The 25878-nt window shown below is 42.4% G+C and overlaps 1 long non-coding RNA gene across 1 annotated transcript in view; it reads left to right on the forward strand.

Annotated features, from left to right (window-relative positions):
• LOC310765497 overlaps nucleotides 1-25878 on the forward strand; it is a 144925-nt gene that overhangs the window by 96587 nt on the left and 22460 nt on the right. Inside the window, exon 4 of the long non-coding RNA XR_014549608.1 lies at nucleotides 23928-24029. This is a non-coding gene — a long non-coding RNA (uncharacterized lncRNA). The remainder of the gene's footprint in view (nucleotides 1-23927; nucleotides 24030-25878) is intronic.

A 25878-nucleotide genomic window follows, 5' to 3' on the forward strand; every position in this document is an offset into this window, starting at 1 on the left:
GTGGGGGAGGTCACTTCCACCAATCACTCACCCGCCTGCCCACCACTGCTGATCGCTTGCCACAGCCACTGCCGATTGCACACCTCGCCGCAGCTGCCAATCGCCTGCCCAATTGCTGCAGCCACAGCCAATCACCAGCAGGCCTTGCCGCAGCCACCAATCATCCATCCAGTCGCTGCTGCCAATTTCCTGCTTGCTGCTGCCATTAATCACATGTCTTCCCCCACCCCGCATTCACTATCTGTCTATAGATGACACCCGATTTTTGCCTTATTTTTTTAGCAAAAAGCATTGTCTTATACACGGGGAAATATGGTACATGACAGAAGCCCAGCAGTGGGGGAGTGAGTACAGGGGGGGCTCCTTGCTTGGAGGGCACTTGCCCCCCTGCTGCTGCCACCACCATTGCTGCTCTGTCTCCCTTTCCCTTGTACTCCTTTTTCTTTTAGATAGCAAGCAGGGACTGTCTTGTTACTGGTCTTCAGCGCAAAACTAGAGGTCAGGCAAAAGAGTTCTAGTTTAGCTTTCACCCTGGTCTTGTAAGCTAAACAGTTCTCGCGAACTTTTCTACTGTCCTCCGAATCACTCTACTCTTCAGTATTTTCAAGTGAATTTTTATCTAGTGTGTCAGAGAATCATTCCGCAAAGAAACAAGTAGAAGTTTCTGAGAAGGTTCCAGAGTTTTTTCCCTTAAATTTGGGAGTGGCACTCTGAGCTTAATTAGGGTCAGCTGGAAGTGCTAATAAAAAGAAGACCACTTGGCTCTCGTTTGCTGATGTTTGGTGGCAGATGTCTGACCAAAGGGTGCTGCCTGTGAAGGACTGCTGCTGTCATTTACAACGTGCTGGAAATATGACTTTTGTCTGATAGTGTACTCTTTATGTTAACAGTCAAAAAATTTCTTTTGCAACCTTAATGCTTGTACCCGGTCTGGGAATAAAATGTCTTGGCCGAGACTTCACAGTTTGGTGAGTCATCTTTAAAACAACTTCATCATCGCTCACCACTTCCGTGAGAGAGAAAGAGAAAGAAACAGTTTAGAAAGAGGTTTACCTAACCACCGGTATCTGCGAAGCAAAAGTGTGTGGACAGTAACCTCTAATATAATGTTCGTACATCCGCTAAAATATACAGGACAATCAGTTGCTGTATTCCAGCCTGAGATTGTGAAAATCAAATATAATGGAATAAATAGCAAGGCTATTGTCTTGATCTTTTTGGTAGACTGAAGACTAGAGCCTCTGTTTTTCATGCATGACAGACATTATTCACACTTCTCAAGTCTGTGACATTTTTATTCACCATTTTCAAATCTGAGAAGTATGTTTTTGAAGGAGTTACTTAGTTTTTAATTTACCAGCTTTAGACATTCCAGGTTTGACATATATTCCACTACACAGCTTTGTTAACTCTCTAACATTGCCAATTAAGCCAAAATGCAGCATATAAAATCTGGGTAGTATACATTTTCTATGTTGTTACATAAGTGAATGCCTTGAATTTCAAGATAAATGGTGAAAGTAAGGGCAATAGTACTATACATATAAATTTTATATTAAAAAAGTAAAAATAAGTTTTGCAGTAATTTAAAGATTTTATTTATTAAGACACATTCTGCTGTGTAGAAATCTCAAGCCAAAGGAGAGCTTTGACAAAAAACTACTTAAGGCAGTTTTTGTTCCCTCTTTCTCTCTCTCTCTCTCTCTCTCTCTCTCTCTCTCTCTCACACACACACACACACACACACACATAGAGCACTTTCAAGAAATAAAAAAAGAGACAGCTGTTCTCTATGGATCTCTCGGGAACAACAAAGTAAGCAAAAAGAAATATGACCCATAATAGTTCACTCTGTGACGCATTTTCTCTTCAGAATGTAAAACATACACAAATCCCCCATGTCTCTCATGTAGCCATTCTTCATCAGAGATATTCCCAGGGCATGGCTTCAAGGCATAGAATGCTGGGTCCTTGCAAAGGATAAGCCACAAGTACTTGATAAAGCTGAGGATGCCAGCTAAATTAAGGCAATGGAAGGATGCAAGAGAAATTTGATTCATTCATATTTAAAGACAAATAAAACTATTCTGCACTTTCTGAAACAGAGGTTGGATGGCCATCTTTTCGTGGATGCTTCAGTTAAGATTCTTGCATTGTAATGGGTTGGGGTTGCTCCAACTCTACAGTTCTATGATTCTATGATAAAGGTCTTGTCAGTTTATAGATACTGCCAAATGAAATCATATTTAGGGAAGCTTTTAATGTTTAATAGGTTATTGTATTTTAATATTCTGTTGGACAGGGTATAATCTATTATTATTATTATTATTATTATTATTATTATTATTATTATTATTATTATATTTCGAGGGGATTTGCCACCCGGGTGATTGTGTTGTCATATAGCCCCCAAACAGAGCTAAAGTGAGAAGAATCAGCATCACCCCTAGCTTTACGAAGAGTATGGGTCAGTTTCTCTGAGATAGCAATGGACATAACTTTCTTGAACCAGTTATCTAGGGAATAACATGAGACATCTTTCCATCCTTGAAGGATTACTAATTGAGGGGCTACCCGGAGATATACAATTAGTTTACCCATAAGAGCCACATTACCTTGATTAAAAAGAGATGAAATACATGGTCTAGGATCCAAGATCACATTTTTACCTATAAGTATACGAGCTTTTGTAATCACTTATTTCCAGAATTTATGAACTTTGTCACAACTCCAACACATAGGCCAATAGGATCTCCACTCCCTCTAGATCTGCCAGTGCAAAGGCAGATCCTGATCTTGTAATATAAGCCAGACCTATTTGGGTAAAATATCACCAATGGATGACTTTTAAAGAATTATCCCTTGTGCTGGCAGAAACTGGTCTTAAAAGGGTGAGTGGACCAGAGCTTTGTCCACTGAGACACATCAGGTTGGCCCTCAAGATCTGACCCCCATGTAATAGTAGGGAGTATATTATCAATATTATTCCCCTCTGGGCACCCTGCTTAGCAAAGGTGAGCGGTTTTATAACTATCTTTATAACTCTTCTTCCTTTTATTATCTGTCGAGCCCTTAACCAGTTCAATATGCCGTGCAAATGAGGCAGAGGAGCCAGAAGTCTCTCTCACAGCAGAAGAAAACTTTTGAGAAAGTTTTGTCACGTTGGAAATTGTTTCGGAATCAGAGGAGCCCAATGCAAATCTTTTTAGGATTTGCAGACACAGAAACAAATAGCTACCTAATAAGAAAGTAAGTCCCAGTTACAGGCCGGGAATAAAGCAGCTCCATACTTAGAAATACATTTTGTGTTGAAATACCATCCGTCTCTTAAGAGTTGTCATTTGCCCAGGTAGAATTTATTAGCGGTGTAAGAACATATTGTTTAGCTATTTTGCTCCGGGTCTGAAGCAGGCACAGTCTACAGAGATCTATTTTAAACCATTGAGCCTCCTGTACCCCACTCATTCAGTCATGGATGTGACTAAGGGAGTTGTCATGCTTATTATCTGTACCAGATGCAGAAGCTCAAATTGAACCATTGAGCTCATTAGAACACACACAAAGCAAGGGATATTATCCAACAGTCATGGCAACAAATTACTGGGATCCTGGCAGAGGAGTTAGCTGGCTGAAAATTCTAAGCAAAACAGCAACAGTCAGCCACAAAGCAATCATTTCTAGCGAGCCCAGAAGCAAAGCAAGACACTGAGATGGGTGAAAGATGCAGAGTTGTCAGGAGGGCCAGAGAAGAGTGCCAGCTTTGCTTCTTGACAAATTGAAGATAAAAATAACTATTAATGAGAAACTGGAGGGGGGGAATGCATGGGATACGCAGGGGTCTGACAGTAATGCAAACTGAGGCAAATCCCTCTGCAATTGCAGAGTACAGTCCCATAAGCTCCGATGTCACGTCACTCCATATATATCGAGCCCTGCAGTATATCTTCTACCTTCCTTATAAAAACTCTAATTATGCTGTCTGAAGAGGATCGGACAGCAGTCTTCTCCTATCTCATCATACCCACACTTTCTCTTCCTGGAAGGGAAAAGGGGTCAAATCCCAATTCCCTGAAACGCAGACTAACTGAGTGAGAAACACACAATTTGATTCAAATCTGTGTTCTTTTGGGTTTACACCGACTCTCACACATTTGATTGGAAGCAATCCAGTCTAGAATGAGAAGAGTAAGTCCGCCCTATAGCCTGGGACACCAGACTTCATTTCAACATCAGATCTGTCCTCTCGCAAGACCTTTCCCTCTGAGTATCGCATCCACAAGCGTGACACACTATACTTAATTCTCCTGCTGTACTGTGCACTGTAGGAAACTGCCTTATTTGTTCACTTGGAAACCTTGCTCTGCCTTGCTTGTTTTGCAAACCGAAAGGTGATGAAGCAATATTGATTAGCCTTTGCTTTTCAACTGCAATGCTGAATGCGCCCTGAAATTTCTTACTTTCCTTTTTTCAAATATTTTAACTGTATACCATAACATATTATACGTCGATATTTTTAACCGTTTATCAATACCTCTTTTACATAATCTTATTAACTTTTGTCACTAATTACCACTTATTACCAATCCAAGCATAATTTTAACATTCATTAATTTTATAGTGTTTCTGAAGATAGTCTTTAAATTTCTTCCAGTCTTCTTCCACCAACTCTTCTCCCAGGTCTCGAATTCTGCCAGTCATTTCCGCTAATTCCATATAGTCCATCAGCTTCATCTGCCACTCTTCCAAGGTGGGTAGCTCTTGTGTCTTCCAATACTTTGCGATGAGGATTCTTGCTGCTGTTGTTGCATACATAAAGAAAGTTCTGTCCTTCTTTGGCACCAATTGGCCAACCATGCCCAAGAGAAAGGCCTCTGGCTTCTTAAGGAATGTATATTTAAATATTTTTTTCATTTCGTTATAAATCATCTCCCAGAAAGCCTTAATCTTTGGGCATGTCCACCAAAGGTGAAAGAATGTTCCTTCATTTTCTTTACACTTCCAACATTTATTGTCGGGCAAATGATAGATTTTTGCAAGCTTGACTGGTGTCATGTACCACCTGTATATCATTTTCATAATATTCTCTCTTAGGGCATTACATGCCGTAAATTTCATACCTGTGGTCCACAACTTTTCCCAGTCAGCAAACATGATGTTATGACCAACATCTTGTGCCCATTTAATCATGGCAGATTTAACTGTTTCATTCTGCGTGTTCCATTTTAGCAGCAAGTTATACATTCTTGAAAGTGTTTTAGTTTTGGGTTCTAGCAATTCAGTTTCCAATTTTGATTTTTCCACCTGGAAACCTATTTTTTTGTCCAAATTATAAGCCTCTCTTATTTGAAAATAGTGCAACCAATCTCGCACCTTGTCTTTTAATTTCTCAAAACTCTGCAATTTCAATTTATCTCCTTCTTGTTCCAATATTTCCCAATATTTCGGCCATTTGGCCTCCATATTGGACTTTTTCAGTGCCTTTGCTTCCATTGGTGACAACCACCTTGGGGTTTTATTCTCCAGTAAGTCTTTATATCTTAGCCAGACGTTAAACAATGCTTTCCTGACAATATGGTTTTTAAATGCTTTATGAGCTTTAACCTTGTCGTACCACAAATATGCATGCCACCCAAAAACGTTATTAAAACCTTCTAAATCCAAAATGTCTGTGTTTTCAAGAAGCAGCCATTCTTTCAGCCAACAAAATGCGGCCGATTCATAATAAAGTTTCAGGTCTGGCAGGGCAAATCCACCTCTTTCTTTAGCATCAGTTAATATTTTAAATTTTATTCTGGGCTTCTTGCCCTGCCAGACAAATCTAGAGATATCTCTCTGCCACTTCTTGAAACAGTCCATCTTGTCCAAAATTTGCAAAGATTGAAACAAAAATAACATCTTTGGCAATACATTCATCTTTATAGCCGCAATTCTGCCCAACAAGGAAAGCTTCAGGTTTGACCATATCTCTAAATCTTTCTTCACTTCTGACCAACATTTCTCATAGTTATCTTTGAATAAGTTTAAGTTCTTAGCAGGGTAAGAATTTGCTGAATTAAGTATGTAAACGGGAATACAAAAGGGGGGAGGTGTGAGGAGGTCAAGAACATAAGCATATGAATTTGAGGATACTGGGAAAAATGGATTTGTTTTATTTTTTTTCTAAATTTAGCTTTTTTAATTAGTTGTTGTTTTTCTTCTGTGTATTTGTTTTTTGTGTTTTCTTCTTTGTAATGTTTACTTTTATCTATGGCTTTTTGTTTTGTGAATTTTTATCTTTCTCTTTTGTAAAACTTCAATAAAAAATTATTTAAAAAAAAAGAAATTTCTTACTTTCCTGTTCTATATACACACACCATGTTAAGAGTTGGGTTTCCTCTACTATCTGCGTTGCACAAATGCAGGAGGAGACCATGTTTGTTTAGGGGCAGCCTCCCATTGTGTATTTCAGATCGCAAGCGATTATTCTTCAGGTGCACCTGTATTTCTGACAGCTCAGAGCTTTAAATGCTTAACAGGTTGGCATGATTGGTGCTGAATCAGGGCCAGCCCTATCATGAGGCAAGGGGGCACTTTAGGCAGCCAATTCTGGATGTCATGAAAGTATGGCAAGATCATTGTAGGTTGTTGTTGTTTTCTCCCAGAGAAGAGGAGAGGCCTTTGTGGGGCTCTTGTTATAGGTGCAAAATATAAAGGCTAATACACCTTGACTTTGCTGCTCCACCTCAGACAGAAGAATCATAGAATTGTAGAGTTGGAAGATGATCCTGAGAATCATCTCGTCCAACCCCCTGCAATGCAGGAATACACAGCTGACCCATACAGGGATCAAACCTTTGACCTTGGCATTATCAGCACTATGCTCTACCCAATTGAACCAGCCCAGCCTCCCCAATGAATTCCATTCAAAGGCCAGGTCCCTACCTAGAAATGAACAAAAATATGTTGCTGAACCAGCATGTGTTGGACAAATACTGCCCGCCCCCCACCCCCGGTGGAAATACACAATGCTGATTTTGTTATTAAAAGGATACCCAAATCATTTATTTTATTGATCGCTTTCTTTCTTTGGGCCATTTACCATTCAACCAAGTAGTCAGCAGATCAAAGGGTCCTATTTGGCTTCATTATTTTTGAGCAAGGAAATCAATGCCGACAAAAGAAAGCCTGCTGTTTCAGCAAAGAGCCAAAATATCAAGCGAGATTTCCACTAATAGAAACAAACCTATTCACCTCTGCCATCTTTAGACAATGACTGCCCTAGAATTAATCGAGAGGTCACTACAAAGAACATTGCGCAATAGTACATGGCTTATGTGCCTTCGGAGGGTTGATTATTACAACTACCTCCAGTATAGTCGTTTGAGGACCTCTGCACAAAGTGCATTGCAAGCCCTGCACAACTGATTCAGCAGGCTCTGGTTCTCCTGCTCACCAGGCCTGCCTTTTTCAGGCATTGATTGTGTGAGTGAGTTCCCTGTGAGGAGCTCACTTGCACAGCCAATCAATTAGGCCTCAGTTTTGCCATCCATCAGCCAATGGGCAGGATGTTAAGGAATGCAGCTAATGGGTTACTTCTCCATGAGTCAGCAGAGATGACCAAAAATGCACCTGCAGGCATCTTGCGGCTCTCTTATCTGTGTTACTGGGCAGATTTGGCAAGTAACTTTGCGTATTAAAGAGTTTGGGTTCCAGCATGATGTGTGGGTCATTGTAGGAGATTGCATGAATCTTTAGAGGCCGTCTGTTGGAACTGTGGATTTGAGTGAAGACTTTTTGAAGAGATTGACTGAGGAAGGAGTTGGGAAATTGCCATAAGTCAGAGAACTCTATCAGTTGCAAGACTTTGCAAGCTACTAAACTAAGGACCTGGTTGTGGACTTTAACACAGCAAGAACTTTGAAACAAAGCCCAGCTGATAGAACATGAGACTCTTAGTCACAGAGTTGTGGGTTCAAGTCCCATTATCCTAGTGGTTCCTTCCAACTCTACAATTCTATGATTCCAACCCTCTCTGGGCTCAGAGAAAGAAGACTACTTATAATATCTGTAAAATGGTGTCTGTATGTATAGTGTTGTGTGTTTGCGTTGGCCTACTAAAGACAACTCTGCTAAATGGCTGGGTTCTTTTGTGGTGAGCTCAACTGCTGGACTAAGTTTCCATGGTGCATACACCCAACAACCCAACAGAGATGAGCCAACGTCTGCTTTTCCTTGGCAATACACTATTGAGGACACACTTCAAAGCTCCCCATTATGCATTGCCATCCACATTTCTACCCGTACTGCACCTGATGTTACATATGGCATCAGGTAAGTAGCAGATAAAAAGGGACGCGGGTGGTGCTGTGGGTTAAACCACAGAGCCTAGGACTTGCCGATCAGAAGGTTGGCGGTTCGAATCCCCACGACGGGGTGAGCTCCCCTTGCTCGGTCCCTGCTCCTGCCAACCTAGCAGTTCGAAAGCACATCAAAGTGCAAGTAGATAAATAGGTACCGCTCTGGCAGGAAGGTAAACTGCGTTTCCATGTGCTGCTCTGGTTCGCCAGAAGTGGCTTAGTCATGCTGGCCACATGACCTGGAAGCTGTACACCGGCTCCCTCGGCCAATAAAGCGAGATGAGCACCACAGCCCCAGAGTCGGCCACGACTGGACCTAATGGTCAGGGGTCCCTTTACCTTTTTAAGTAGCAGATGGGAGTGGTTTGGGGAAGTCAAATTATGAATCAAATTAAAGCCTCTGGTGGGCCAAATCTGGTCCTCAGACAAGAGATTCTCACCCCTTGTGTAGATTATATTGAGTTGGATGGAGCATCTGTTTGATTCAGTATAGGGTAGCTTCCTATGCCTCGAAGGTTCCCCTCCTCTGGTATAAAACCTAGTTTCCTTAGGATGTCTCCAGAGTGCTCAAAGTAAAGGTCCATTTGGTTTAGCATTCTGTTTCCAACAATGTGCTGATAGATGCCACCGAAAACTGTAACAGCAGGCTGTACCAGCAATGGATTTTTCCTGCTGTTAATAATAATAATAATAATAATAATAATAATAATAATAATAATAATAATAATTTGTTTATACACCATCCATCTTGCAGGGTTTCCCCGGCCACTCTGGGTGGCTCCCAACATCATCGTAATCGTAATCATAATCAGCAACAAAACATCAAACATTAAAAACTTTCCTAAATAGGGCTGCCTTCAGATGTCTTCTAAAAATCAGAGAGTTGTTTATTTCCTTGACATCTGATGGGAGGGCGTTCCACAGGGTGGGCACCACTACCTAGAAGGCCCTCTGCCTGGTTCCCTGTAGCTTCACTTTTCACAGTGAGGGAACCGCCAGAAGGCCCTCGGCGCTGGACCTCAGTGTCCGGGCTGAACGATGGGGGTGGAGACGCTCCTTCAGATATACTAGGCCAAGGCCATTTAGGGCTTTAAAGGTCAGAATCAACACTTTGAATTGTGTTCAGAAACGTACTGGGAGCCAATGTTAACCCCTCAACATCTGGAATCTCCATGTTCAGAAAAGGAAGCCTATCTGTGGAATCCACAGATATTCTTCTTCTGAATATGGAGAATCAGAGTCTTGCTAGGAAGATTATTATTGTTCATTGGTCCACCCGTAACAAAAAGATGGTGAAATAGCACTGTAAATGAGCAATCTTGCACAGGCTATTTTTATTTAGACAAAACCCATCTTCTCTAAAAGGGTCAGCATCTAAGGATTAGTATGTATATATGTTGGGTTTCATGAAACTATGATATACAGATATAGATGTATACCCAGAAATGCCCAGTACAGGCTACTGTTCTTCAAAAGTGATGTGAGTTGTCATCACAGATTTCTGTAAGAGGATAAAGCAATAAATTGAGGCACGTTGCTGTCAACCCATTAAGCTTAACACAAGCATCCCAGGTTAAGTACTTCCGTAAGTCACAACTGTACAGCAGAGCAGCCCATAATTGGAATTTTCAACATGCTGCGTAAGAGTCTTCTGGCATTTGTTGTGTCATTAGATGAGTGGGACATATAATTTAAAAGCAAAAGTTATAAAAATTAGGCATTTGCTAATTCATAACCCATTTACATTGTGACAGGCTATAATAGTTTTTAGATTGCTGTGAAGACCTCCTTCGTGCTTCTTTGCCCTATAATGGCTCTGAAATTATTAGCGCTTGACAGCTCTAAATAAAGTTAAAATAATGGGGTTTGGCATCTCAGTGCAACTTACTCCTTTGTCATCAGTGTTGCTGCAATAATTGACAATGTCAGGTAAAAATAATTGCAAGTTGCAGAGATCTGTGACTTACAACTGAAGAAGTGTGAGTGCAAGGGTGAGGCGGAAGAGATGGAGATGCTGTACGCAATCCATTCATTTCTGACTCCCATTGAAAGATTAATCACGTTCAAAATGGCAGGTTGCCAACAGTGTTCATTTTGTACCTGTGTCCCGCTGAGGCATGCGGCATGTTCTGATTCAGGAATCAGAAACATTTCTATATTCTTAACACAACGTTGCATCGGGGATCTGTCTGGTACATCGCCATCTCAGCAAAACGATCCTGCTGAACAGAGGTGCCATTTCAGAATTGGGGACACAAATATTTCATTGGGGTGAACAAACCGCACAGAAAAATGCAAAGTTCTTGGATATATTAGTCAACTTAATATTATTATTTAAATAGGAAAAGGGGTTATGTTAAGAGTGCATGCTGTTAATGCATTTTTTTAAATACCTCCAGAAATATAAAAGTTCCCGCCAGATAACAAAAGTGTCTGAAACATGTCAAGAAAGGCACAAATGTTTCCATCAGCCATCCCTAAATGCTGCTGCTCTGCTGCTGAAACAAACCCATGATTGTAGATCAGTCACTCTCAGTCTATCTTACCCCCCCAGGGTTGTTGTGAGATTCTTTGGAGGAAAAACAGGCGATCAGAGTTATAAATAACAAATACCACACCAACCAGTGGTACTGTCTTTTAAGTTCCCCTTTTAACAATGATAGAGGGACGTGGGTGGTGCTGTGGGTTAAACCACAGAGCCTAGGACTTGCCGATCAGAAGGTCGGCAGTTTGAATCCCCGCAATGGGGTGAGCTCCCATTGCTCGGTCCCTGCTCCTGCCGAACTAGCAGTTTGAAAGCACGTCAAAGTGCAAGTAGATAAATAGGTACCATTGCTCTGGTTCGCCAGAAGCGGCTTAGTCATGCTGGCCACATGACCGAGAAGCTGTACCCCGGCTCCCTTGGCCAATAAAGCGAGATGAGCGCCGCAACCCCAGAGGCAACCATGACTGTACCTAATGGTCAGGGGTCCCTTTACCTTTACCTTTAACAATGCAATCCTATAAAAACCCACTCAGAAGAGAAAAGTATCAGTGAGTTCAATGGAGCATATGCCTGTGGCTGGGGAGGTGGGATATAAGTAATAAATTATTATTATTATTATTATTATTATTAATAATAATAATAATATTTAATAGGTATGGGACTGTGAGACATGGGTGGCGTTGTGGTCTAAACCACAGAGCCTAGGGCTTGTCAATCAAAAAGTCGGCGGTTCAAATCCCCGCGATGGGGTGAGCTCCTGTTGCTCGGTCCCTGTTCCTGCCAACCTAGCAGTTCGAAAGCACATCAAAGTGCAAGTAGATAAATAGGTACTACTCCAGCGGGAAGATAAACGGTGTTTCCATGTGCTGCTCTGGTTCACCAGAAGTGGCTTAGTCATGCTGGCCACATGACCCAGAAGCTGTACGCCAGCTCCCTCGGCCAGTAAAGCGAGATGAGCGCTGCAACCCCAGAGTTGGCCACGACTGTACTTAATGGTCAGGGTTCCCTTTACCTTAGATATGGGACTGCAGTCTCAGGCAGAGCATGATTTTAAGCCAGAACAATATTTACCTTGCCTAAAGGTCACAAATGAGGGCAAAAGGGAAGGGTTCATAGCCAGGCAAATATGTTGTAATATGCAGTTACTGACTCACACTTGCGTGCATGAAAGGGTTAAGCTGAGCACAAGTTGCAAGTGGCTGTGACTTAGCAGTCTCTCAGCAACCTCTGCTCCCTCACCTTCTCAGTCTTTTTCTCTTCCTGCTTCCTGGAGCAAGCAAAGAAGGAGCCATGCGGCCAATGGCTCCCAGCTGCAAGAAAAACTAAATGAACTGAATCTGTTCTAAAAGGAGGTTTTAAAGCCTGCATCTTTGCTAACCTAAAGATGGCATGGTTCCTTTTGCAAGGAAACCAAGCTCTTCTTCTCCTTGTCTGGAATCTTCTTACATCTTTGTTTTAATGCCAACGGAAGGAGACCTGTTTGATGTAACTTCTGGAAACTCTGTGAGAAAAAACTCCACTTATTTGGAAAGCTAAGTGCCAGTGAGTTATTCTAGCCTTAGTATTTACATGAGGAACATTTGTTTAAGGGTGGGTGAGGCCAGATGTAAATCTAACCAAGTTTTAATGTGGTTGGAGCAATCACCATTGTGCCAACTCTGCTACAGGAGAATAAGAATCTCTCTTCCACATTTTTTCCTACAACAGCCTGTCCATAAGAGGTAAACATTTTAAATTCAGTCTTGGGGAAAATTCAAGTTTGAAAACAGAATGGCAATTTACGTTTCAGCAATTTTCCTAGATGAACTAGGAGACTTCTATTTAATTGTCATGCAGTTAAAGCCTCATTGCATTTCTTAACAGTCATGCCCCTCCTATGTTGTTAGCATTGATCTTTTCTAATTCTTAATAGAATATACCTGCTTATTATTATTATCATCATGACGACTACTAATACATCATTTCAGGCAATATTAAGTAACTTAATTCTTCCCCGTTCTCAAGAAAAGAATCCTTTTTAATCACCATAAGTCTTAAAATGCTTTTTAAAATTATGCAACTTTTCTGCTTACTAACTTTCCAGGCCTCCATTTTTCCCCTCTCATCTTCATTCCCTGAGGCTCCTTGGAATATGTATGAAATCCCATCAATTCAAGAGAATATGACAAATGCATCATCAGAGCAATAGAGATTTAATGAGCTATGTTATAATACTTCATCAAAACATCACTGGTGGCCTTCAGCTGATGTATTGTATTCAGGTTGTATCAGCCAGTTGTCCTGTATGGAAGAAGTGGAGGTCGAACTACTGGGTGAAAGCAAGGATAAAGTGAATGAGGAAAAGGATCCTCTAAGCTTTCTGTACTTTACCTCAAAGGAATCTAGGGTATTTCTTCAATTTGGATTTTGCACCACTGAAAATGTCTTTTGCTGTCTCTTTGTTAACAAACATACCAGAGAATAAAAACACTCTTGCCTTTTCTTTATGTGGCAAAATGTGAATTTCTGAACAAATAAGCCACCAGTTTCACTCCCACCCAGTGTTTTTTTTCCTAAAAAAATGTTTAGGGGTACTCTCATTTTCCTACTCATATTGAAATATTGCCCTTCAGTGAGGCCAAACTTAGATTTACAAAATGCTTAGGGGTATGCGTAGCCCTGCGTCCCCCCAGAATAGAAGCACTGCTCTCACCTTTTGTACAACCATGTGTTGTGTTGTGCTGTGGTGTGTGTGTGTGTGAAAAGAGAACACTGGCATCAATCTCCTAAGGGAAAAAGTCCAGATACAGGTCTGTTTCAGACACTAACAGTTTGCCTGTTGCAATTGGAGGATGTAAGGGAAGACATGAGTCCACAGAGACCTCTCTTTTTTGTTCTCTGTGTTCCAACATGTGGAAGGGGACCTGGGAATCACTTCACATTTCATCCCACAGTGTGTCAGAGAAAGAAAGCATCACATGAGAAAAAGATGGAACGTACAGTGGTACCTCGGGTTACAAACACCTCGGGTTACAAACACTTTGGGTTACAGACTCCACTAACCCGGAAGTAGTATCTCAGGTTAAGAACTTTATCTCAGGATGAGAACAGAAATTGTGCGCCGGCGGCACAACAGCAATGGGAGGCCCCATTAGCTAAAGTGGTACCTCAGGTTAAGAACGGTTTCAGGTTAAGAACGGACCTCCGGAACGAATTAAGTTCATAACCAGAGGTACCACTGTACTTTGAATTTAAGGCTGTGTGTTGGATTCAGGTGAATTCCAAATCCTTAGCTGAAGCTGGCTGCTCATGAAAGATTTGGGCTTGTCTGAACCAAAATGGTATCATCCTGAAAACCTCAGAGGGAAAATAATGGACCACAGAAAGAATTTGGGGTGCTTAGAGATGTGGATGCTAAAAAAAAACACTGCAGCCAATGTTTTTTCCAAAAGTGAATCCTTTATTCTTAAGTTTGGAAGGGTGTGGAAAGGGGTTTTGTGGGTGGGTGTGGCTGACAGGTCTCGCTTCTAATCTGAGGAAATGAATAGAATTGGGCTCTCCAGTCTCAGTGCTTTGAGGAAGAGGTGTTGAAATAGTGTATCATCTTGTCCATATGTGTTCTGTGCATGTGACCATTGCTAGGTCTGCTAATGGTGCTTGCTGGATATTCAAACCTTTCTGTCGCTGTAACCCATGTCCATACACCCACTCCTGTCAGTTCAGCTTTGCACTTTCTGTGGCATTTGGTGCCAACTGAGCAGAAAACGAGCCTGAATGATTTCTTCATTAATTGCTATTTGCTAGTCCCTACAGCCATCCTTCTGAAATTTCTCAGGTTGCTTTCCTAGGAGCACCTCTACAATATATGTATATATTTTCCTTCTGAAATCATTGATCATAAAACTGTTACGAAAAAGGAGCAATGATGCTGAGTGCTCCAGATGGCTGGAAAGCCAAACAGGATGTTGATGTTTTGGGACTGTACCGTGGGAACAAGGGACAGTCTATTATGTGCACTGAGCACCGGATGTTAGCTCAGAGTGTCACATGACCCTGTACCAGAAGTACATGGGAGGAGTTATTCTCTCTGCTGCTGATGTGAGAGAGAGCAGACACGTTCCTCTGTACTGCTGGAAAGACAGAAATAAAGGCATGTAAATACATTTCTGTCTGTCTCTCTCCCCTCCCAGGGAATGAGGGGGGGGAGGAGGGATGGTGTGTCCTTCTCACGTTTGTGAAGGATCGCCGGGATCTCGCCTTGTCTTGCCGGGAGTCGCTGATGGGGGAGATCAACAAGGAACTCAAGCCGGGCACCTGGAGAGTGGCCAATTCCTCTGACTGATTAGGGCTTGAGATTACAACAAAAACAACAGGGAGAGAACTGAATCCCTCTACCCAAAATCAGCTTTACCTAGAGCAACAACCGTCCCTGCTCCACCTATCCTTCTGGAATTTGTTATATTTCTAACTTCAGCAGAAGAACTCAAAAAGGAATGCTTGGCTGTGACACACCTGTGCTCTTTGGCAGCTCCAAGGTAATAGCACTAACACAGCATGGAAAAAAGAGTTCAAGGACTCACTCCAGAGTCTCTCTCTTTACAGTGTATCATGTCCTCACTCAAGGGTCAAAACACTTCAGCCTCACCACAGGCATCAACAGAAGCTTAAAATAAAGAGGAAGCCAAGAGCAGTTCCCCTGAAATACTGTGTTTTTCCGTGCATAAGATGATGTTTTTTCTTTAAAAATTTAGTCAAAAATTGGGGGTTGTCTTGTACACACATGCTAAATGCACAGGGAAGAAGAAGAAGAAGAAGAAGAAGAAGAAGAAGAAGAAGAAGAAGAAGAAGAAGAAGAAGAAGAACTTACCTTCCTGTAGCTGCTGTGGTTCCACCAACCATTGCTGGCTGACTGCCGGTTGTTGTTTTCCCCATTTTTAAGCAAATGTCCAGGTTTGGGGGGGGGGGTTGCAGTTTGCCCATTCAACCCGAAAAAGCTTGACAATTTTGAGAGAACAATTGCCCCCCAAAAGCTCAAAAATAAAATAAAATAGGGGGTTGTCTTATACATGGAGAAATACGGTATACTCTCCCTAGGAAGCAGTCCAGTTTCTCCCAAAAAGTTCACACCATGGGTGTTACCGTCTTGGATCACAGGGGTCTACACAAATCTCTACACCATGGATAGCTAACCTCATTCCTTTTCTGTGTTGCTGGGTTACAATTGCCATCAACTCCAGCTGCCACACGCAGTGATCAAGGATGATGGGAGTTGTAGTTCAACAACATTTGGAGGGCATCACATTACTTACTGCTGAAGATAATGTAGTTCAGGAGTGCCTTCCTCAAATAAAATCATATGGATTTGCACACCCAGAGACACAGGCATACAAGTGGCCGACTTGAAAGCTTCCCGGACATTCTTGCTCTGTGGATACTGCTACTAATATAGCCTCAAGCAAATTTAGACCGGTAGGTGGTGGGGAAACTGATAGCAGCAACAGTGAAACCTAGAGAAGTGACTCATTTAATAATAATAATAATAATAATAATAATAATAATAATAATTTATATACCACCCTATACCTGGAGGTCTCAGGGAAGTTCACAGAATAAAATCAAGATATAAAACCACAAAATACATAATAAAAATAAAAACAGCAACCCAATAGCTCCCCGCCCCCCGGAAACTCATTTTAAAAGGGCATAGGATGTAAATCAGATCAACCAAAGGCCTGGTTAAAAAGGAATGTTTTTGCCTGGTGTCTAAAGGTGTATAATGAAAGTGCCAGGCGAACTTCCCTGGAGAGAGCATTCCACAGACAGGGAGCCACTATAGAAAAGGCCCGTTCTTGTGTTGCCACCCTCTGCACCTCTCAAGGAGGAGGCACATGAAGGAGGGCCTCAGAAGATGATCTCAGGGTCCGGGTAAGTTCATATGGAAAGAGGAAGTCCTTGAGATATTGCAATCCTGAGCTGTTTAAGGCTTTATAGGTCAAAACCAGCACTTTGAATTGGGCCCAGAAATTAATTGGTAGCCAGTGCATTCGATCCAGGTTCGGTGTACTATGCTTAAACTGTCTTGCTCCGGTGAGCAACCTGGCTGCTGAATTCTGCACCAGCTAAAGTTTCCAAACCGTCTTCAGAGGCAGCCCTTATAAAGTCCATAATCATCACCTTGCATGCATCAGATCGGGATGTAGAGGCATATGCTTTTGTCTGAGGAAATCCACAGCCCTCACGCAGGATAATATAGAACAAGGGACAGATCTCTCAACCCCAAATCTCTATTGTGCTCAGTCTTTGGTTGCCTCATTTGGGGGCCTGGCAACCAGAAGTCACTAATATTTCATTGTTTCTACAACCCCATTGGAGGATGGCAGTAGGGAAAAAAGAATTATTTTGTAAAATGAAGCAGAACAGTTAAAAGATCAGCTTTCCAAATGGTTTGCGTTGGCGAAACAATGCTTCCGCTTCAGAATTTGATGCCCAAATCCAACATCTCGAAAATTGGCTATAACCCCAGCTTTGATTGCTCTGATCACTGATCTTATCCAAACAAAAGCTATCTCATGAACTGTAAGAGTACTGTTGCATCCAGCCAGCAGTAAGATCAGAAAGTGTCGTCCAAAAAAAACCAAGGGTGGTGGGGTGCACTTTTTTCCCTTTTTCTTTTTGCTCACACAACTGTTGATGCTCCTGAATAATTAAAGTCAAACATCATTAAGGTTGTAACCTCCATTAAGAACCCATTGTATTTGCAAAGGAACCCTTGTCACTAATTGCTTCTCCAGCTATTCTCTCAATGTCGTTTGTGTACGAGGACCAAGGCTCTGGCACTCGCCCAGAGTTGAGTATGGGCAATTTCCTTTAAATGATGAGCTGAATCTATTTTTTACTCACGTTGCCTTTTGTATTGTACAAACCCCCCCCCATTTTTTTATTCTTGTTCATGGGGGGCCGTTTATAACACTTAAGCAAGGAGCTTGTCACATTTCGCTGTAACTATCTATATGTTCAGTCATTAAAATGGCTCAGAGTGGCAACTGATTCTGAATATTTTAAGCTAAGAAAACTCCCTAAAGGCACCATTATAGCTGAGGTCTGCTCAAGCATTTACCCTACACGCGTAGTTCAAAAATGTTGTCTGGCATGCCCGGTAATTGAATTAGGAATGGAATCATGATTTTGGAACATTCTTCACAACACACACGGACTGTTGGAGTTCAACAATATCTGGAGGGCCACGTACCCCATTGTGTTTAGGTTTAATCATGTAGGCGTGTGTTCCATCTCAAGAAGAAAATGTGAACTTAATGGCTGAATTTGATTTTTTTAAAAATAATTTTTATTAACCGACCAATCAAATCAAATCACATCACATAAATTCCAAATTACAAAGCCGAATTTTAAATTTTTGTTGGGGGTACCCATATTTCAAGTTCCGAGGGGGATCCAATCATCTTCTTGCTGCTGCTTTAATGTCCACAAATCTGTCCAAATAATGTTCACAATTCTATCCAGTCCTTTCTTACTGTTTTCCACATCTCATCTTGTTATTTTCATATATTTTTCCTTTCTCTTTGTGACGTCTTCTGATAGTCTCCATAAGCGGGTCAAGACAAATTGTAATCCTGTGTGGATTTTTCCGTTCATCCAATAGCCATATCCAGATGGTTTCCGTATATCATCGCTTCCATAAATAAAAGCACTCTTACCATCATTAATCTTCACAAATCTGTCGCCTTTCTTAGTCGTCTGAGGAGGTTCGCCAGCAGTATGAAAACAAATCCATTCCTCCTCCCGGTCATAAATCTTTCGACAGAACTTGCCAACATGGCGACTCTGTTTTTTACTGCGTCATCCCAAAAGCTCTTGTTCTTTTCTCAATCTCCATAAAACATGCTTTTGGTTAGAATTCATTTCCACACAGTCTTAAATCATCCAGCTTAGGGCATTTAAGCGACAGTTCTGACTTGTGGGAGGGGATTATTGGTTAGTCACATAGAAGAAAGAAAAGGAAGTCCCCCCCCATCCAGTCCCGCTGCCGACATACCGAGCCTTGAAATATCTTCTCATGGTATATTCCTGTTGATCCGACCCGTCGCTCTTCTTTCACAGAGGTCCCTTCAATTAGCAGTCTTTACTCCCCATTCTTCACTTGAAATATGTGCATTTGCTTCTTTCTAATTGTTTATTTCCAATTTGCTGCAGCTAGTGTGCGATCAGAGACAGCGTCCAGGAGAGCCGGAGTACACACAAGGGCATTTTGCCTAGTGCCCTCACCCCCTTCTTTCGAGTCCGGGGGTGATTTATGGGCACAGCAAGCAAGGGCAGTGTTCCCCATTTCCTTGGGGCAACAAGGGAGGCTGCATACTCCCATAACAGCCTCTTAATTACCTCGTGTGGGCTGGAGAGATGTTATTGTCAGCCATCTTCCAATGCGCCCCTAGTGGCCCCCCTTAATGGCTGAATTTGATACACTGGACCCCAAATAAAGGCCCTAGAAACACCATGAAATGCTGTAGATGCAACAGCAAGGTTCATTCAGTTTGTAATGTAAGAGTTAATTCTGTTAGTGTTACGGTCAACTAGCCAAGATGTGGGCAAGCAGATGTGTTGCTTAGCAACCAAGCAAATTAGCACAATCTTCACTGAGGTGGCACATGCTTTAATTGGCTGTGTAGTTCTGAGGGAGTTTTTTCTCTGTATGTTTGGTCTCATGTCTCCTTGCTAAGCAGAAAGACAAAAGTGTTATTAGAACTTTTGTCTCTGAGCAGCATTATTTGAGTAACTTCGCTAACATGAAGGGCAACACATTCCTTCATGGAAGTCCTAGGAGACTGGCTCAATCTATTTTGCCATCCCAGTTAAAAATCAATGTTGTGTCTCTTAACCACTGTATTTTGTTTTATTTGGGAGTAGGCAGAAGAGTATTAGAAATGTTTTTCCTTCCTAAATGGTGTATTCCACAGAGGCAAATGCACTATGTTGGTTGGGAGGGAAGAGTCAGTTGCTCATTCCGTCCTCTCTTATGGTAAGGGAAGCTGAAGGATTTCAAAACAACAAATATATACAGTGTGTGTGTGTGCGTGCACACTTGCATATGAACATTAGACACATGGAATCAGTAATCTGTGATGGAGCAAAATGTCCTTCAGATGTTGTTGAACTTCAGACCCCACCATTCCTGACCATTGGCCATTCTGACTGGGTCTGATGGACCTTGCTTAGATACTCAAGGGCAGGATCCACCAAAAATAGTGGTAATTAATTAATTAAAGACTATTGATTTCAGTGGGTCTACTCTGAATATGGCTTAGATGGATGCCACTCATTGTATAGAATATGGCAAGCATTCAGTGTAGGAAGTCCAAAAATGCCTCAAGTATCTACTGTGATCCTTCACAACTCGTATATATCCATAAGTCTCTATTAGTCTGTCACAAATTTGCTGTAATTAATAAACTAAACTCTAAAACCTTTCATGCGGTGACTGTCTATCCTTCATTATTATAATTGTAGAGGATTACATGATATATTTAATCACCGTCAGTTATATATAGAATATTTCTTAATTATATAAAGTGGTCAGCAACTTATTTGAGGGGTTTCCATCCTTATACTTCATTATTATTTGGAACACCCTGCTCTCCCCACTCTGCCATTTTTGACCAGTGTGGTGACAAGATCAAGGTCTGATTCCATGGTGAATTACCACATGGCTTCCTCGCCACAAACTGCATATAGGAACGCTCTAGTTTTGGTTGGGAGTGGGGATACAAAGCAGCTCATCACAGGCAAAGTGCTCATGATCATTAGCCCTAATTTAGTCACATGGGTACTGTTCCCTCTCGGGCGCTTTTATTATCTCCTGAAGTTGATAGAACTTCAACTGACTGGGGATCATTCGCCTAATTATTAGTCTATAGATTATCATTGGCACTTAGACAGGGACGGAAGGTTCGATCTATGTAATGCATTCATTACCTCACCGCTATAGAATTACAGATCAGAAGTTCTCAGGGAAATGAACCTCTTAGCCAGAGAAATGGCAAGCTCCTTTGTGGCATTTCTGTTGCCAGTTCACACATGCATGTTCATAGCTAGGGCACCACATGTAGGGCACCATCCTGTTTCTTACATCTCCTTTCATTGAGCAGTCCTATCCTTTTCCTGCGCTAAACACCAATTACATATATATATATATATATATATATATATATATATATATATATATAATTTCTATGCATTTTTTATATTTTTATGCAAGTCAGTGCATATATTAATGTATGCCTGTGCATTTTTTCATTGTGAACATAATGTGGTATCTGACAGATTACTGTAATAAATTCCACACCATACTTTTCAAGGGAGCAAATCAGTTTGGCCCACATCAAAATGTAAATCAAATGAAATCCTTCAGCTTCCCTTACCATAAGAGAGGACGTGTTGTGCTCCATTAGCACTTACTCAAAGTCAGTCTGTGTTACAGTCTCAGCTGCCTGGTGGGAAATCAGTTTCTGCAATAGCAGACATTCCACAAATACTTCCCGGAGTCAAAGTTTCAGTTGTGAGTACTGTAAGGGTGCTTGCTTGCTTGCTTGCTTGCTTGCTTGAATGAATGAATGAATAAAAACCTCCAATGAGATCCCTAAGAGTGTCCAGAATTACCACCTAAGGAAGTAGAGTGCCATCACAACTTTCTGCTGCCACCAAATAGCACCAGAAATCATTCTAATCAACACATTTGACATTAAAAAAAAAAAAATCCAGCTGATGGATGGATATAGCAAATATCTTCCTATCAGCAAATATCTTCCTATCATCAAGTTGGATCAAATGAATCCAACTTGAATTGCTGCGACGAAGATGAGGACTCCATGGGTTCAGGTGAAGAACACGGCCAATAGTAAAAGGTCAGGCAGTGGAAAAATATATTTTAAAGCTCTCATCTAGTCTGCCTGACTGACAGGGCTGGTTCAGCTGCAGGTCAGCATGGAGACTCAGAGACAAGCAGTAAAGTTGATTCTTTATTCAAGGAAACAGAATACCAACATGGAAATCTACGATAAGACTGACAGCAGTAAGGCAGTTGCCAGAACTGACGATCTGGGCCGCCCACTTTCCCCTAAGTCTCCTCCCTGTCCGGCTGTTTCCCCTGCAGTCTTAAACTCCATCGGGGAGGGGAGCCCTGAGACCTCTGGGCTCATTGTTCTGCTACATGCAAAAGACTCTGAGTCCTTGGAGACAAGGGGGGAGGGGAGCTGAATACAGTAGGACTGCCAGGCTCCTGTGAATCTGCTGCAGCCTCAGCCCTCACCTCCTCAGCTGCCTGGCCTACATCTGCAGTGCTTTCTGCCTCTTCTTCCTCTCTCTCACTCAAGCCTGTTGCTTATTCAGCATCCAGCCATTCTTCCCCCAACCCTCCTCTGACTTATCTTCCATGTCACACCACCATCTCCTGGCTCAGAGCCATCCTCTTCTGAGGCTTTCCTAGGTGGTTTTCCAGCCTCTCCGGCCTGTCCCTCCCTTCTAATTTGTTCTTCCTAGCTTATCTTCCATTTTCTCTTATGCTTCCTCATCTTTGTCCACATTTTAACATTCTGAAATGCTCTGTGAGGTGAGGCTGCTAAAATGATGGAAATTCTTGATACCTTGAAATTAAGACAAACCCACCCAGGAGGATGTTACCCACATTTTCTCTCCTCTTTAATAATTTCCAAACACCATTTCTAAAAACAAATTATTCTCATTATCTTTTGTAGAATAATAAAAAAGCAGAATAAATATTTGGTACATGAAGTATACTCGGAGTTGCGTGTTGATTTCATGCTCTTTATTTCAGCTCATGGTAAACAGTGAGTGAGTGTGTTTTCCCCAAAAACCTCTGGCTATATATACATTATTTACACAATGGGTCCTGCGTGATTGGCTGATTCAACTCCCCTCCTGGAGCCTGATTGGGCTGCTCCTGCAGGCCAATCAGGTTGCTGATTCACTTCCTCCTGGAGCCAGATTGGGCGGCTCCTGCAGACCAACCAGGTTGCTGCCTTCTAGGATCCTACCTCCCTATTGTTCTAGGATCCAGGCTCAGTACATAACAGTACAACAGCATACCAGCATACCTAGTGTCATGTTGCCTTAGCACTGCCCAGAGATGCACCTGTGCCCAAGGAGATCTCATGTGGCACCCACAGGGTCCCCCCACCCCTGCTGCAATTATGCCTGAAGGACAGGGGGGGCCAGCTTGAAAAAAATATTGGGGGGAGGGGCAAGTAAGCCCCATCCCACGTAATCAATCACAAGACACAACGCGCGCACACCACTTGAATAGCAATGCCCATCAATTCTGAGGAAGCCCAGATCTCTCAAATATTTGATAGGGGGGTGCGAAGGGACCTCGGCCGCTAGGAGTTGGCTCCTATGCTGACAGAGATATTCTACTGTGGCCAATAGAGTAAGTTGAGATGTGCACTTAGTTGTGGTGTTGATGGGTGTAGCGTCCACAGAATTTTCACCAGTTTGCTAATGTGCCCTGGGCCTGAAAAGTTTGGCAACCCCTGTTTTAACACATTGCTGCATGCTAAGTCCTGAGGGGCATCTGTTTGGAAACAGTATGGGCCTACATTCAGATCCAGAAAGACTAGTCCCAACGTATGAAACTGCAGGCGTGTTTCCTGCATGCTTTGCAACTGAATTTTCTCCAAAAGGAAAGTATGCCTCTAAACCTATTCCGTTTATTTCTGGAACTGTTAATTGGCATCAGGTTGTTTTCCATGTCTCTTGACTGATTGGCCGAGAACAGTAAAATATGAGCCTTGCCCCTGCCTATTGTCCAGAGGCTGCTAAAAGTTCATTTGTATGAAAGACTTCTTCATCCGTTGTTTTTTTTTAAAAAAGGACTACCTTGCAGAAGACTTTCTGTGCAAATTAGAGGCATTGTCTGAATACTGTCAAGTGTGCTCTTAATTTAATAACAGGGTGTCATGAGAAAATGCATAATGCTGAAACGGGGCAATTAGAGGAACATAATTATTTGAGGCTTTAAAACAGATTTCCTCCCTAAAGAATGGGATTGTGAACAAGCACAAAAGGGCAGTGTTCAACTGTGTGCTTTTTTTGGATAGAAGCAAGGCTATGTCTATTCCACAGTTCTTCAGCCCTGCTGCACAGAGAGGGGAGTAAAAGTCTGGTGTGGCGTTCAGCATCTTCAGAATCCCAACATTGGTGTAAGTTTCAGGCCTCTAAGATTGAAGAGATAAGCATGAGAGTGAGCAATACCTGGTGAAATCTCAAAAGAAGGAAAGTGTTGTGACTTCCATGTAGATGTCTTGCTAGGTTCGGTCAGAGGGGGAAGAAGATTGGGATGAGAATCTGGAAGCGGAGGATTTGATCCTGAGGAGAGACCTAGAGGCATTGAGCCAGATCCAGGGGAGGGAAAGAGCCAAGTGTCAGGGGCAAAGCCTGTCTCAGTGCCACTGGCATGACTTGAACGTTGCCTCCTGCCAGCAAAGAACCTTCGCACACACATCCAGGGAGTTGCTTGGAGATGGATAAGACAGTGAACTGATTCCGTTGACTCCATCCACTCCAACACCATGGCCTTTCCGTGAGTGCTCCTCCCTTGGGCAGCTAGTAGCAGCTGTTGCAGAGTGGGAGAAGAAAAGGAGGAGCTGCAGCCCAGGCCTATGGGATGTGATGTGCCAACTCTGAGGGGCAGGCAGAGGGCAGTGCCACCTTGGGCGGGAAGAAATGGGAAGCAGACTGGAAAACTTGATAATAATAAAAAAAGCTTTGTGCATCCGCATCTAATTTTGCTGCATTCTAAAATTTATTTATTGTTATCTGTTTTTGTTTTTTGTAAATCTACCAAAGAATAAAATGAAATGAAATCGGGATTAATGGGTTTTCTCAGGACAGTGGAGGACGTGTGTGCTGTGTCCCCTTAGAGCAGTGGCAGTGGCATTTACCGTGCTTGGGGGACACACACAAAAATGGGGTGTTTCTTTTTAAGTGTAGGTGGGTTCCCATGAGGCAAGACACAGTGATAACAGCAAGAACGTTTACAGTGGTACCTCAGGTTACATACGCTTCAGGTAACAGACTCCGCTAACCCAGAAATAGTGCTTCAGGTTAAAAACTTTGCTTCAGGATGAGAACAGAAATCGTGCTCCAGCGGCACAGCGGCAGCGGGAGGCTCCATTAGCTAAAGTGGTGCTTCAGGTTAAGAACAGTTTCAGGTTAAGAACGGACCTTCGGAACGAATTAAGTACTTAACCTGAGGTACCACTGATTTGAATTAACAGAACTGAACAACAGGGACAAAGCAACTGCTTGTATACATTTCCGAAGGCCTGGGCCACTCTCACTCCCAAGCTGATTGGCTGTCTAAACTTCCAAGCTGCGAATCATGACTCTCAGGTTCAGGGCCCATGGCAGAGGGCCAAATCCTGAAATGTTCTGTGATTGGATATCATGTACCAAATCAGAACACAGGGGCTCAGAATCCTCGGTCCAGACTCAAGCTCAGGCAAACACAGACCACCGAATACATAACAAGGGTCAAGGAGGGTCAGTTATGGGGGGAGCTGGAAATGTCCTTATTTTTATCTGAGGAATGTTAAAAGACTGGCAAAAACTGAGTTGGGAGTTGAAATACTACATCCACCTACAAAGGCCTGGACAGGGGGCAGTGACTGAGTAGCACATAAGGACATAACACAGGAGTCTGTATTCAACTGAGTCAGACCATTCATCTATTTAACTCACCATTGCCTACTCTCTCCGGCAACTGCTCTCAGATAGGGGTCTGTTCCAGTTTGTCCTGGAGATCCAGTGTGGTGTAGTGGTTAAGAGCAGTGGACTCATAATCTGGTGAACCAGGTTCATGTCCCCGCTCCTCCACATGCAGCTGCTGGGTGACCTTGGGCTAGTCACACTTCTTTGAAGTCTCTCAGCCCCACTCACCTCACAGAGTGTTTGTTGTGGGGGAGGAAGGGAAAAGAGAATGTTAGCCGCTTTGAGACTCCATCGGGTAGTGATAAAGCGGGGTATCAAATCCAAACTCCTCTTCTTCTT

This window comes from Podarcis filfolensis (assembly GCF_964270895.1).
Source record: "Podarcis filfolensis genome assembly, chromosome: 6".
NCBI lineage: Eukaryota > Metazoa > Chordata > Lepidosauria > Squamata > Lacertidae > Podarcis > Podarcis filfolensis.